A 16,113-nucleotide genomic window follows, 5' to 3' on the forward strand; every position below is an offset into this window, starting at 1 on the left:
CTATCGATCTCTATCAATTGGACTCCAGGAGTGGGACGGGGACCTATACAATAAACCGGAAAGCAGGGTGACCATGTGGATGCATGGCTCAATTGTTCTAAACCAGAGCCTTTCACCACGCAAAGCACATGGTCGTGGTCCAACCGGTCTAACCAGTAGGTTTGAAGAAACCATCAAGACAACCAAAAATGAATGACGGACACTGAACAAAAAGCTTTGGGTATTGGGAATTTGCTCTAACTCTTTAAGCATAGATGGGATAATGACTTTATAACAAGAAACGAGAGCACTCTAAGAGAGAGAGAGAGGAATGACAAACAGCTTTGACTTGTGAGGCTTCACCTCTCACCTCTCACTGGCTTGTTCACTTTGCCCTTATTTCCTTTTGATTGTGTGTGATGGATATATAATAACTGTAAAGTGATCTACCCACCCATTTTCTTTTTGCATCTACTTCTATTCTACCTATCTAATTAATTAAAAAAAAATCTTCCAGATAAGGCTTGGATTAATAGATTAATCATCTCTTAGAAGTCAAGATATGTTTGCAATCCGATTTCAACTGACAAGGAAACTAGGAAGCCCACCTTATTCTTTTCTTGCATTATAAACGAAGAGTCTCTAACAGAATGATTCCATGACGAGCCCATCATCAGGCTTTATGCCTACCCTACTTGATCACCAGTGTAGATTTCTGTATTGCAACTCTTAGTTGACGGGCCATACCCCAAGAATCCCATCAATGCTCCTTCTCTCCTTTATGCAACGTTCAATGTATCACAAATAATCATACCATACATATCGTACGATATCAATCGATTTTTGAATACAACAATAGCCTACACAATGTGCAAGAAAAGTGGACTCCACAGAGGTGGTGGCCAAGCCTCCAAAAGTCCAAGGGAGGTGGTTCAATGGAGCAGAGAGTTTGAGAAATTGAAGCCGGTGTATATATATATATATAGAGAGAGAGAGAGAGAGAGAAAGAGAGAGAGATCATTTCGGGTCTTGGTTCCCCATTTGGAAGTGGGTCACCCATTTGGTTTTTTTCTTAAATAATTTCTAGAATCTTCTTGCAAGCTCATGGCCAATTATTTGTCAGTAGACTTGTTCACGGGCTGGACTTTGTCTTTATATTAACATAAAACTTTCAGGTTCGAGCCCAAGCCCTATATAAAACTTGAAGGTCAATTAAAAAATTGAGAAAAGTGATTTTTTCTTTTTTTACTCAATAAAAAACTAATTAATTTTTATTAAAAAACTTCAAAACCCAAAAATTATGAAAGATCCCACTACACCTTGAAAAAAGAAAAGAGAAACAAAGAAAATAACATAATATATATTTCTTATATAATATATTATCTCATTAGGCTCGGGCTTGTACTGGGCTTTTTTGAGAAAGCCTGAGCCCAGCTCGAAAAATGTTGAGCATGGTGTTTTAGACCCAAATCCAAGCCTGTGGATCTAAACTCATATTTAAGCCCAACTTAGATAAGGTCAGGCTGGGCTGGCCCATTAAGCTACCCGGCCCATAAACAGGTCTATTTGTTGGTGGCCGACTATTTGACACATGTTTAATTCAAGGTTTGGCTCAGTTTACTACTTTATGAACCAGTTTGGATCGATTCCATTTGATTTGATTCAAGATAGTTTGGACTTTGGACCCAACTTATAGGTTTTTATAAATCTATACTCTTACACCATGAGAATTAGGATAATGTATCATCTTGGAATTAGCATTAGTAAGCCTACATCAGTTGTGGTGTGACATTTATAAAACTTGGAATAGACAGGCCGCTCAAACCCAAAAAACAGAAAACTAAAAAAAAAAAAAGAGAAAAAAAAAAAACAAGAACAAAATTCATGTAGGGCCAGGGTACTACATTTCCAACAGTCCAACCTTTGGATGCCAGACCTTTTGAGATCATTGGCTAATGGGATTGGGGATTGAGTTGATGTGATATGACACATCGTAGTGAACAGACAAATAAATCACTGTGAGTTAGAAAAAGTCAAAAAGATGGAGATGCTTTTGTATTTTAATGCATCCATTCAACCATTAACAAATAAGGCCGTGAGCTTTATCAAAAATGGGATGTGCCCAAATCCACTGCCCATTTAGTATTAGTAAATGAAACTCAAAAGCTGGTCATCCCACTTTTTGCCTTCAGAGTTCAGCCCAGCAGGAACGCTGTACCCTCTTTAAAAATAAAGAAAGAAAGACGACGCTGCGAAAGCAAAACAAACCCATCAAAGATCGCTTTTGAGTCTGTGCGAGTGCGACTACGAAAGAAAATTCCGACGGCATTGGAATTCGAGTGAGTGGAGGAGGATTTGGCATTCCCGACAAACATGCCCCTACCAGTTGCTAACTTGGACCGAGAGGCGAGACCGAGAGCGAATTTTCTTTTAAATCTTAGCAACACAAATCGCACTCTGATTAGACCAAAAGCTTCAACTTCCGCCTTTATAAACGGCCCACCATGTCTCCCCCCTCTCACCGACTCTCTCTTCCTCTGTTTTTCTACTAGCTGCAACTTCACGACTTGGGCTCATTTTAGCTTCAACCCTTTTACATAGCAAACGAGAGATGGAGGTTGACGACAACAGTTTCCACCGGCGAGAGTTGATTGATTCGGGTGGTGGGTTCAGACGGAGGCGGCGTCGCCGGAGACGGGTTCTTTTTGTAAATACATGTGAAGCCTGAGGGCTAAAGTCCTTCCAACACCAAGAACAACAACAACACAGCAAACACAGGCTCTGCAGTGGCGCTCTCCTGTGTTATTCTGAGAGCAGAATCGGGAGAGCCACATTGCATTGAGGGGAATCGAGGGTAGACGGTCCGATTTTAATTAATTAGGTCTTCTCTTTTTCTTTTCTTTTTCTTTCTTTTTCTTTCTTTTTCTTTCTTTTTCTTTTTCTTTTGTTTTTTTTTTTGACTTTTCCTCCTTAAACCTTGCTCTTTAGGCGTATTTACATTTTTTTGCCACTTTCTCTTGTTTTTGCCTTGTACTGGGGATGTAAGAGATGCATTCGAGGTAGCTTCTTCTGTTCTGTACTCGGGGTCGGAGGGTTCTTGGGCTTGAGTTCAAATGGGTTTGATGTTGTAATGCTGCTGGCAATGCATCACTTACACCTATCATGTATTTGTTTCTGAATCATGGATGAATGTTAACTAGCTTGTTTGCTTTGTAAGTTTCTGCTTTTTTGCTTTTTGTTATTGGCTTCTGTGATGTTTGTATGGTGATTCTCATAATAGTAATAGAATTTCATGGAGTTATGAGGCCTACCTGCCATAATTATGTCTAAACTTTTTATTCCTTCAATTCCATGGTGACTGGGTAGTCAGTAACTAGCTCTAGTTTTCTTCTTGGTTTGCTTATTTTTGAGGTGTTTTCCAATGTGAATTGTTCTCTCTCTTGCTGTCAGCTCCTGAAACAAACACTCTAAACCTGCTTTGGAAAAAAAAAATTGATTCTTAAAATAGATATAAGAAAACATATTAATAGTTGTTTAATGTGTTTCATTTGTTTATAAAACTGAAACCAGAAACACATTCTTGAATTTCTGAAAGAAAAAAAGAATCATGCATGGTGGAGAAACACCGGCCCATTCCTTATTAAATGGATTAAACCTTTGATGAATCTGTTGGATTAAACATATAAATTTAGGAGCAGGTAGTGAAATGAGTTCTAGAAGCTCAATTTAGCCAAATCTAGGTCACAGTGGGCTGGGCCTTAAAGCCCAGTGGTGTTATAGTAACCAACAAAAATAGCCTTGTCCTAGACTCCTATCAGTCACTGTCTTGACTCTTGAGGCCTCAGCCAAATTAAGGAAGATCCAGCAGTAACCATAGCAGTGAGTTTCCTTTGATATTGCTCTTCTTTCTACTTGGTTAAGATTGAAGAATGAAAATCTTCAAAAGTTGCTAGCTTAAGTACCGAACTCAATGTTTGAACAGGAGCTCTAGACCGAGCAGACTTCTAGCTTTGGAGCTCATCACCGTTTTGGATGCATATTCTGAAATTCTAAGCCTAGGAACCATGGTACCAACCCCCAATTGCTTGAAATGACACACAGCATTTCAATCTCATCACCCTTCCATGGAGAACCAGAAAAAAAAAAAAAAAAACTCAGGAGAGCTTTTCATGAAAGTATCTGGGAAAAGGCAAATAGGGTTGTAGTGATATCTGAGTCTGACATACTTTACTGTTCATCAAAATAGAATCTTTTGCTTTCGATGTAAAGAACTTCTTTGGAAATATCATTAGCCTAGCACAAAAGGGTAAATACACTTTGATAAAGTTAGCCACAGGATTTCTTTATCATATGCGGAGTCAACTAGGTGGTGGCAATGGCAACCCGACCTGGTCCACCCAATCCAACTTTAGGATCAGGATGGCCCAGGCCTAGTTTTCCCTGTAGATCTAGATTGGGCTGAGATTTTTAAGGGTCCCACCGGAAACTAAGCTGAGCTGGGATAACGGGAATTGAAATCAGATTCCATGAGATATGCACAAAACCCAAGAAAAATTAGTATTGGGTGAAGAGAAATAAGATTTGGGAGGGTTTTTAAGTCACGTGAATATATTTTTCTTAAGCACTGAAATGAGGTTATTGTTCCCAAGAAAAGAGGCCAAAATGGCATTCTGATTCTGAAATGAGAATGCCATTTTAAAGGGAATTGAAATCCCATTCTACCCAACCAAACAGTTGAAACAGGAATGAACCATTTTGATTCTGATTCCAGACTCTTATTCTTGTAAATCAAATGGATCTTGTGTGTTCTGCCACCCATGTGTTTGGTTTATGCCTATCCTAATTAATGAATTTCTTTTTCCAAGTGACAATTTTCCTATTTCATCCTTGTCCCAAAATACATTATGAGTTATGGCATAATACCCAACAAGCAACAAGTAAGAATTCACTCAAATTCACCAAGGATATTGCTTGGTTAAGCTCTTTTATGTGCGATACCCTATGGGTGCTATAGATTGCTATTTTGAACTACCACCTCTGGACTTTGGTTCATTCACTAGGGGGTGTGCCCTTTTTATAAAATATGATGTGCTCTAGCCTCAAGTCACAACTCCATGCACTTCTAAAAACTGTATTAGGTGCCGCGGGGGAATTATAACTGCTGTCTTAAATTATTCCTACTGTTTTTGAGAATTGACTAGTTCTACATTCTGCCCTTCTGTTAGTGTCTATTAATGTTCCATTAAAATCCATACACATATAACACCATGTGACATATAATTTTTTTAAACATTTTTTCTTGATAGGAAAAGTTGAGGGGCTACACAAGATGAGGGGTAATCCTTCCCCAGGAATCAAAAAAAAAAACAAAAACAAAAACAAATCTGAATGAGATCCTTTGGGATTGAACCTAAAGTAGTTGGACGATAGGAAGGGGCATTGCATGCTATCCAATTAGTTGCCTGATTTGCTTTGCAGTAGGTATGCCGGAAGGAGATGCTTGAACTAAACTCGGTCTCGAGGAAGAAACACTCACTAATGATGCTTTCCAATCTCCACAAGGCTTTAGTCTTTCCTTGAGACAGTCAACCACGAGCTTCGAGTCTTCTTCAATAATGATAGGGGAATCCTTATAATTCAAAGTAGTGTTGATGGCCTCCCAAGCAACCCAGGCCTTACCTGATTAATTAAAGAGATCCCAATACAATAGGCTTTGAGGTCCAAAATAAAACCCATATGGTCCCTAGAATGCACCCTATGGAACACCAACTATCCGACATGCAAAAAGCATCAAAATGAACTTTGATGGTCCCAGGATTAGGATTGTGTCATCTAATAAAATCTCATTCTATAGAAATCTCATTGGGACCAAAAGAAAAACAAGATTTGATTTCTCCCAAATAAGAAAGAGTCATTTATTGTTAAAGCAATTGTCAACTCTATTCTTCCAAATAAACCAGAGCAACACTACCAATTTTTCTTTAACAAACTGTGCACTAATAGAATCTTGGTTTCTCAAAGCACTGGACCACTAGTTATTTATCAAATTATCATTAGAACTTGGGATCGGCAGCAAGGACCCCACCCTTAACCAAATCTGCTTAGTACAGGAGCAGATAATAAACAAATGCTAAGATGTTTTATTTTCATTGCAGAATTCACATTTGGGATTCAAATTTATTCCTCTAGAAAGGAACTTACTTTTAGTTGGAATCTTGTCATTGAACAGGAGGAACCTATAGCACCCAAAAGGATCATTGAAAGCAAATAAAAAAGAAAAGAAAAAAACAAGAATGTTTATTTTAGACACGTGGCCATTTTAATAATTATAATAACAATGAATTGTTAATTCATAATATTTATTAATTAACCATTAATAAATCATATTGCAGTTTCTGTTGAAGGACAACAAGGGTCATTATTAAATCAAAACAATAATGAATTCTTAATTCTAGTTGCGTTTTCTGGGTCTAAAATGGAATCATCTTAGTCTTAGGGCTGTCAACAAGAACAATAATGAATTGTTAATTTGGATTTCAAGAAACTAACTCACTTTTAAATTTTATTAACATTCCCATGACTTTTCTATTTTTTTATAAACTTTTTGCATTTAAATGTCATGGGAAAATCAAACATGGTTTACTTCCACGAGGCTCTCAGGCTCCCAATTCCTTTATTACTTCTTTCAACTTTTTTTACAATTCTTCATTCCACTTCCATTTATTCAACTTCAAGATTAAAGAATTTCTAAATGGGAGAACGATTAACTTTCGCCATTTTGACAGTCAGGCTCAGACCTAGGAATAAATGGCTTGAAAGGTAACTCTAAGCTCTGCAAGTCTCCTTCGAGCATTTGGGCCTCCATTGTTAAGAGATAGAATTAGCTGAATGCAATAGCTGTTCAACTAATAATAATTTTTCACATCAGTCTTTTAATACATAGGGCCTACAACCATTCAAATTTCACCATGGGTCCCATGTATTTTATCACTGGCGTGAATGTTATCATTGGTTCCACAGCTTCCTACAGGGGTAAGGCGTTCAGCTAATCCCAATCACATTGTTAAGGGGGAGATCCACAGAATTCCGTTGCATGCATCATTAGGGCTAAACTCTATTACCGGAGAGTAGGGCAGCGATTTGGGTGGGTTAGCATAAACCCAACCCGAAAATATTGGATTAGGTTGGGTGTGGTCGATTTGGGGTTCCGGTTCAAAAATATGAATCCAATTTAACTTCGGGTTGAGTTAGAATGAGGCCTTGATCAACCCAGTCCAATCCAAACCCAACTTAACAACATATTTGCAATTTGTATGTACAAATATCGTATGGATATAGACATGTGTTCATGTATCTAAGTAACAGTACATATATACCTACTAACTACGTATGGATAAATATGATAAATATATGTATACATGTATGTATTTAACATCACAATATCCACTAGTTATGATCTATTTCTTGAGTTCTTGCCTTCTTGGTACATATGGGCTGGGCTTGCTCGATGGGCACCTGAACCTCGCAAACTTCACATTGGAATTGGGCTGCAACATTGAAGCCTATACCCAGAAGATGCCCGAGATGAGTGGATTTATCAAACAAGCTGGACACAGTTCTAGCTGGTTTGATCTGATTAGCCGTGACAAGCCGGATACATTTCGTCAATGGCCGGAGCTGAAGTTAGTTTGAGTACCATACATTTGAATATTTCATTCTTAATTGTTGTTGATACCTAATTAACTCAATCTTCATAGTGCATGAGTGAAGGAGATTAAAAGTGCATTTACCCTAAAAATATTTATTATCTTCATTAATTTCTACCCAGTTGGGATTGTGACTGATTGATCAGTCCAACCAGCCGGATCAACAACGAGTTAAAAACATTGGTTATTATCAATTTATGTTCTCAAAACTCAAAAGGATTTGAGGTTTTGAGGTACAAATACTGAAATACAATCAAGGAGCCCAACTAACCAATTCCTGGATCTTTCTTATCTCCTATATGCAGCTTTCATATGACAGGCCCATATATGATTGGTGTGGGCCTCAAATTTTATGATTTTACTGAAAAAAGCATGCTTGTGCAAGAAAGATGTTAAATTCAGTGATCGATGATAACAGCTATACAAACATAATTTAGATAGGGAGTGGGAAATGACATTCTTTTACCTTAATGACTCATTGAACAAATAAATAAATAAATAGCAAAATATTAATTTTTCTCCCTGGTTTTGTTTCTAAAAAGTTGATATGAGAGCTGTTAGGGGTATATTTGGAATATGTAACCCTGAGCCCATGTTCTTTCATATTTTCTACTTGTTTTAAGAGGTCATGTGGTCATTCCTAAACGAAAATACAAAGAGTTAAAAATGAAAGATCAATTAAGCAAAGCAGATGCAAATTATAGAGTGTATTTCAATAAGGCTCAGTTTGGAAGGAGTACAAATACAAATATGTACAATATAAATACATAAAAAATAATACAATATACAAGATTTTACACTCTACATATTTGTATTTATACTCCTTACAAACTGAGCCATAGTAAATAAAAGAGAAACACAATGTAGAGGGGAAATTCAGAATTTTTTTGAAAATTTTTAGGTTGTGATATTTGCAATATAAACACTGGGAAAATGGACTCTGTTTTAGCTTTAGTTTTGTGTCCATTTTGTTCGAAATGCGTGATTGATGTAAAAATGTCGAATGACTTGAGGACATTTTCTGGTGAAATTTTGTCTTCTTGCTGTTATTTCTCTCGTACAAACAAATGGGCGGAAAAAAAGTACCTACATTTGCTCGCTAAACAAACAAACAAGATGAACACAAATGCCAATGCATGGCCGAACCAGTTTTAATTGCATTCATGGTTTTCAAATCCCATTTGCACGCACTTTTGACGATACATTGGTCTTTTGCATCACAAACAAATGCAGCCCTAATATTAGCATTTCCTTTTGTTAGAAAGTAAAAATCTATTCAGAAATCTTATCTAACATATTAAGCCTTTAAGTCTGTATGATCAAGTGGTGTAGCATTTGATTCTCATCGTTCCCATTATAATTAATAAAATTTCAGCATAAGGTATGAATGGGCCTGTGCTTTTCACTTTCACATATAAAAGCATGTTAGAAAATAAAACTCTATTCAAAAACTTCACCTAAGGATTTTTTGTTTCTCTCTTATTTTCTATTACACCAAACATAAACATAGCCTAAGATTAAGATTAAACCTGGGGCAGATGAAGACTCCAAAAGATACAACTTTGCATGTAATAAAAAAGGCCATATTTGAGATGGTCTTTTTACTACATTAATTAATTCAACTGGAAAAGAAACTATTCATAATTCTCAATTAGTATCAGTTCTATGGTCCATCCTTGGAACATTGGCATAAGGGTAGCCTTGTATTTTGCAAAACCCCCAGGCGAAAGAAGTCTGGCTTCGGCCATGCGGTACAGTGGTTGGTTTTGTTGGGCTCGGTCTTAGAAGTTAAAGCGTGTTAGGGACTGTTGGGCTGTAAAACTTACTGTGAATAGAGAGTCTCTAGGAAATTAAACAGCATGTAGGGCTCTTTTGGGCTAACACTTACTTAAACAGGGTTTGTTGGGCAAAGCCACAACACAGCGTTTTTGGGGTGGCAGTCATGCTGAGTGGAAACTCATTGAGGTAGAGTTCTGAAAGCTGGTTGGGACATCAACCTGTGGGTAGCTGGTTAACCAGTCAGATCAACCGGTCCAACCAGCACTTGACCTCATTTGAAAAAATGTAAAATATGTAACTCAACCATTCCAACACACCCAATAGCCCAAGGCTCAAGGCTCTCACTCCAAGCCATCCATACTGACAGACTGTGTCCATGTCGACTCAGAACATCAAATAGATCTCCAGAGGGAAAACGTAGGTAGAGCTTTGAGAGAGAGAGGGATGATGATGAATCTAAACCGAGTGGAGGTGGAGTCCATTAAAATCCAGCTCACCCAAAACCTCACCACCATGTTGCTCGGAACTCGAGCTCTTTCTTCAGACAGTGGACCAGCTTGACAAAAGTTGCAAACCTGGAATTCTGCACCATACCATGTGCATGAACAGACAAGGATAGAGACAGGTTTGGGTATCGTTGTCTTACCATTTGTTGTCAAACACGAAAATGTGTTAATAGGGATCGTATAGAGCTGATTGAACGGAGAGCGCTGTGTAAGCGTCATAAATCGGTCTAAGTGTGGAAACCAGTGTACGTAGTAGGATTTGCTTTACTTCATGGAGCCCAAAATTGAACCATGGAAATACATCATATCCCTTGAGTAAGCTCACTCAAGGTATATAATTAAGATATTGAAATGGATAAACGACGAAAATAACAGAAAAAAGTTATTGTAATATTGAAAACGAAAAACAAGTAAAGAAAAGTAGTAATAGAATAGCAAGTTTAACATAACAGAATCTGACACTCAAATTGGTAGTAGAAATCGATGGAAAATGGGGTTACTGTAATTTTGGAGGAGAGAAGCTCTGAGGCGCGTCTAAAGATATTGTCTTTAGAACGTTATTTGCCCACACTTAGTTTCACTGAGTTTGCTGTTGAGTTACAGGCAAATCCTTTCCCAGGATACAACAGAGCCTTGGGTGAGAATCTACAACTAGCAAAGTTGAAGAATCTCCGGAGAAACCTTATGTGAGACTATAGCAAACCAGACTGAGAGATAGAGAGAGAGAGAGTGAGTGAATTTCAAAAATGTGTGTTTTTGGAGTCTGATTCATGCTCCTTAAATAGTTTATGAAGAGATATGAAAGAAATGTAGGTGCTGGTTTAGAGAATGCACATTGAACAGTCACAATTTCAAACATTGTGATTGTTTAAAAAGTAGTTAACAATTAATGATTGTTAACTTTGAATTGTGCCTCTTGATCACACTCGATCGAATCGTGATCATTGATCTGGTCTCATCAACAGTGATCAATGATCAACATCGCACCAAAACCAAAGCCATCCTTCACGATCAACGGTCATTGTGCCGCACACATGCATGCACACGCGTGAGCACGCGTTGCGTGGTATCAAACCCCCATACTCTCCTCTACTATCTCTAAGGAGTGTAAATCAGCTCCTATTAAAATACTGAAAACAAAGTTTATAATTTTCCAGTGTGGGACAAGTTCAAAATTGGGTTTGGGTAAGAGAAAAGCTAATTTTTCAATCAAGTGTACAGGTGCAATTTCTCATGTAATTGACCAATCAAACCCATTAAATTTAATCTCTTATGAGATCAAACTCCAACAGAAATTTGAGCAAAAGCTAAGGTCTCGATTTGGACTTTGGTAAACCGATTTAGCCCTAACTTAATATATTTTAAGAGGTTCAAGACTGAGGACCCAATGTTTGGCTGCGTCTCATAATAGATGACTGCAACCTGCTTTGCAAGTGGTTAATTTGTATCATTAATTAATGCGAGGGCCTCATAATACATTTTTTTTTAAGTTGTGCTCCAAATAATTTAAAAGGTGTAATAAAAAGATGGAATCAAGGTAAAAGTAGGGAAACCTTTACAAATCTTGTAAGAATGCAAAGTGTGGTTTACTATTTATTTTGAGTTTCACTTTTCTTCAGGTTTTATTTACTATACTTGCGCTCATAGACAAACAAAACCTACAAAAGTAAACACTTTTACACCAGTGCAAATGGAATTGCATTAATTACAAAAACAAAACATGATTAGCCCTATTTGCCTGTTATCTGAATCATGAAAACGTTTCATCCCAACGACTCTGCAGATGGCTCAACAGTGATAATTTCCTTTCCTCTGCAGAAGTGGTGATGTAACTAATACGACTAGATCTGTCATCTATTAATTAACATGTGAGAGTGAGACATGCCCTACTAGGGGTGGAAAGAGAATTAGCATGAAAACCCTAGCTAAAGCTACCAATATTCTCAAGCAGGAAAAATGCATGAATGATAGGTATCTATAAACTTTTGATAGTCGATACCCTTTTTTTTTCTGAAAGAGGGTGATAAGATTTTTGTTCTTTTGTTTACGGGGTGGAAGGAGGAATATATAAGATGCTCTAGGAGATATGGCTGAGCAATTAATGAGGCAATACTCATTGGGAAAGAGGCTCGACCCACAGTACTCTATAAGTGGTAGGGTCAATATCAACTCTCTTAGGCCGAAGGTGGTACTTATGCATGGTGGGGGTATATATCTTAGCGTTGGATGCATGTAATAAACATTGGAGAAGAGTTCATCAACAAATTAAGACTGCATTTGGAATCAGTGTAAAAATATACTGATGATGTTTACACTGAATCAGAAAATAATCATTGTTTTTTTTAATAATAAGTGGAAGAGTATAAAGTTTTATATCGATTATTGATGTAAAACTTTAGAATTAATGAGGTTTTACATTTATTATCAACGTAAATCTATGCTCCATTCAAATGTATATAAATCTTAATCGAAGTATAATTTTATATTGATAATAATTACATCCTCTTTCTAAACGCATATAAAACCAAACTAATATAAAATTTATATCGATTCTTAATTTACATCGCATCCAAATGCAGCTTAAAGTGTAAAAAAAAAATTAGTGGTTTATATGGTATTTGAATGTGTAATAACAGGTGGTTATTGATGCATGGGTCAATATTCTCTCTACAGAATCGCCTCATACTCTTCTTTCTGTTTTCTCTCAAATCATTAAAAGATTTGTATCTTAGAGATTAATTTTCTATTAGTAGTAGTAGAAGAAGAAGATGCTTACGTTAGTGTGTAGCTAGTATTGTACAAATGTAATGAGTGGATTACTAATTACATTAGTGCTTAGGTTAGTGTGTAGTTAATTAAATAAGATGGTTCATTAATTAATACATTTTTACTTTTTGCTAGCTTCTAATGCATGGTCATGGACCCCTTGTGACTTGTGAGCTGTGGCTTATGAAGAAGATTAACTAATGGATCCAAACAGTACTCAGCTCCTCCTACACGTCTAAGAATCCTATATAATCTCTCGATGATGGCATGCATGCATGGCATGCCACTTATTGCTGCATAATGGTCATGTGACATGTTATTGGCAGCTACATAGGTCTGAATCGGCCTTACCAGCTAGCTAGCCCATCATACCTACTACTGATCGATGATCAGAAGTTTCAGAGATAGCCCATTTTTCTTCTAGTTTTGGTTTCGTGATCTCATGACATAGTTTATGGGGAACCATTTTGAAATCTGATGAAGCCCATCAACTCCAAACGCATACCATCTGCCCATTGCCAGCAAAATGAGTTTAATTGGCCAACCCAACACATTATAATCCTGTGTCAAACGAAATGCTGCATGGAAACCCTATCTGCCCTGTTGTAGATCTGCTTTGAGCTTTACAAGGTTGTGTTCATGGCTTGTTTTTTGTTTAATCTCTAGCTAAGCTAACAGAAACAGCAGATCTCATTTAAGGCGCCCATTAAGTAGTAGGTTCAATAAGAGATATATCCTTTAATTTAACCCAGCTGGGTTGATTCTAGATCTCCAATAAGTTTATTAATTATAGTATTAGTAGATGGGCAAGAGCAGCTAACCCTTCACGAAATCCAAATTCTAGTAGTATTTAACGGCTAGGTTATTCTCATCAGAAGCAATTAGAAATACCCTGCTAATTAAGACAGAACATAATTATGAGCTGGAGCCTGGATGAAATAAATGAATTGTTATTCTCACCAGTCACGATTTTGATGGGTCCCCAGAACAAATAAAGACGGTGCGCATTACAGAACGTGCCTGCATTGAAGTTCTAACATTTGAAAAGGAGTCAAAAAAGGGAGACCTGTACGTAGCACTGGATATGGTGGTAAGACCAAGAAAAAATAAATAAACAAGTGCATATATATACAGAAGCGAAGAAATAATTAGTAAACAAAGGAAGGAATAACGGAAAGGCAATCTGAGCGCCAAACCCAATCACAAAGCCAGGACCCAAGAAAAGCAAAAGATTAGGGACAAGAAAGGATGGGTTTTCAGCAGAAAAAATATAATTGATAAATCAATCAGAATTCAGAAGAATTGGAAGGGGAAGGAAGAAGGATCAAGCAGGATGCCCAGCCCAGTGCCCTAGGCTAAGCTATTAAAACAGTTTCAGAAGCCCCCCACCCACCCATATGGGAGATGATGGTTGGTAAATGGGAGGTACCCAAATGCCCATAAAAGGAAAATGGGAACCTTTCAATTTTCAAAAGGTCTTGGTCCAAAAATGGCATGGCTGGCACGTGGGGTCCATGATTTGGTGCAGTCCGGAGACCCCAGATAACAAGAAAAACAGCGGGAACGCATCTGGAACAACCTAGCTGTCATCACTGCTGCTTACGAAAGTCACACCCCATTTATTCATTCATTACTTAATTAATTAATTAATCAATCTTCTCTCTCTCTCTCTCTCTCTCTCCACCTCTCCATCTGACCATCTCCATGCAAAGCGCCAGGAGCATCCATCAAATCACTCAAATCAAAGGATGGAGCCCACCTGACAATGGAGCTCTAGGGTGATGACACGTGGAGCGGATGATTCCTGATAGCAAGACCACCACCGCCCATTTGCCCTTCATCGGTGAATGAACAGGATAAAGCGTGTCCGTTGGGGATGCTTCCATGGTCCATTCTCTCTTTCCTCTCCATGTTTCTTGGCTTCCTTGGTTGGTTGCATGCTTGCATGTCTTAGCTCTGACGCAAGCCTCTCTCTCTCTCTCCGAAGGTCTCATTTCGACGATCAAAAAATAAAGTATATATATGGTAGGCATAGGTCTGGTTGTTCATTGCACCTTTCACGAAGAGAAATTGAAAGTATCAAACTATCACTTCAGCACTCTCGAGCGTTCACATTAACCTTCCCAGCAAAAAAAGTGTCCGCATTAACCTGAATATGGCATTATTGCATCGAGGGTTCTATTCTATCGCCATTATTAATTGTACAGTACGGTGGTGCCCAACGTCTTTATTACAATATGTCTCTGTGGACTGTGGTGGGTCATCAATTCATCATCCATTCATCTGTGCTCTTGTGATCGAGTTCGAGTTGAGTGCTGAATAATCTTCCATCGTTAATTCATTTCCACGTGAGCGATAGCAACTCCAACTTCAACCTCATTTCTCCTTCTGATTCTGTTCTAAACAAGTTCTGATGATACGGTTACCCCTAAAACTTGCCATGTTTCGTGATCAATGGAAACCCAGAATCAGTTGTTTTTAGCTCAGAGATTAACACAAATTTTATTAGGCTAATCAATGCTTAATTAATGACTAGAATCAGATTAATTAACACAAATATTATTAAGGGGAAGCATGCATCAAGCAGTGCAGTTCAGTTCAGGCGATGACAAGAGAATGGTTAATCGGCCGATTTATCCAGTTTTCGGATTGGAAATGTAATAAATATATTTAGTTAATTAATAGCTTTATGTACATGTTTTTGAATTTATCTTTCTTTCTATGCCATACTAAAACTGGTATTCTTTTTATTTGGGTCCTTATTTTCTGGACAATTATTTCGTGCGTCCATTTAATAGCTTTACATTTGATCTTCTCTGTGAATTCTTGCATTCTAAGGCTCTCTTTGGTTTGACATAAAACAAGAGAGAGAAACAAAAATGAAGTGGAGGAAAAGTTATTAAGGAATTTCGAAAATCTAGTTAAGAAGCTTCCCTCGTTTCTCTCTTATTTTCTTTTAAACCAAACACAACCCAAGTGAATTATTATATATTATATAAATTACAACACCTTGGTAGTTAATTCTTTTTTGTATATTTTTTATTTTCCTATTTCATCTCTACTTTTAAAGTAAATATATAGCAGAATAAATTCCTTGAAATTATTACATCTTGCTACTTGCCATTGGATTAAAAAAGAAAATAAAGGTAGAGTATAAATAAATTATGTTACTAGGCCTTCCATATGCCTTGCACGAGGAGGTTACGTGAAGGGCTTCCCTAATGCTAGTAAAAAATGATTTTTTAATAAAAAAATAAAAAGTGCCTTTTGATAAAACAATAGGAGCTAATCATATATATTCCCAAATCAATATCTCATAGATTTGATTTCTATTTAGTTACAAATAGACGGTTCTATTCCCAACCCACCAATAAATA

Source organism: Nelumbo lutea, chromosome 3, assembly GCF_056320005.1.
Source record: "Nelumbo lutea isolate HS-2025 chromosome 3, American lotus-T2T, whole genome shotgun sequence".
NCBI lineage: Eukaryota > Viridiplantae > Streptophyta > Magnoliopsida > Proteales > Nelumbonaceae > Nelumbo > Nelumbo lutea.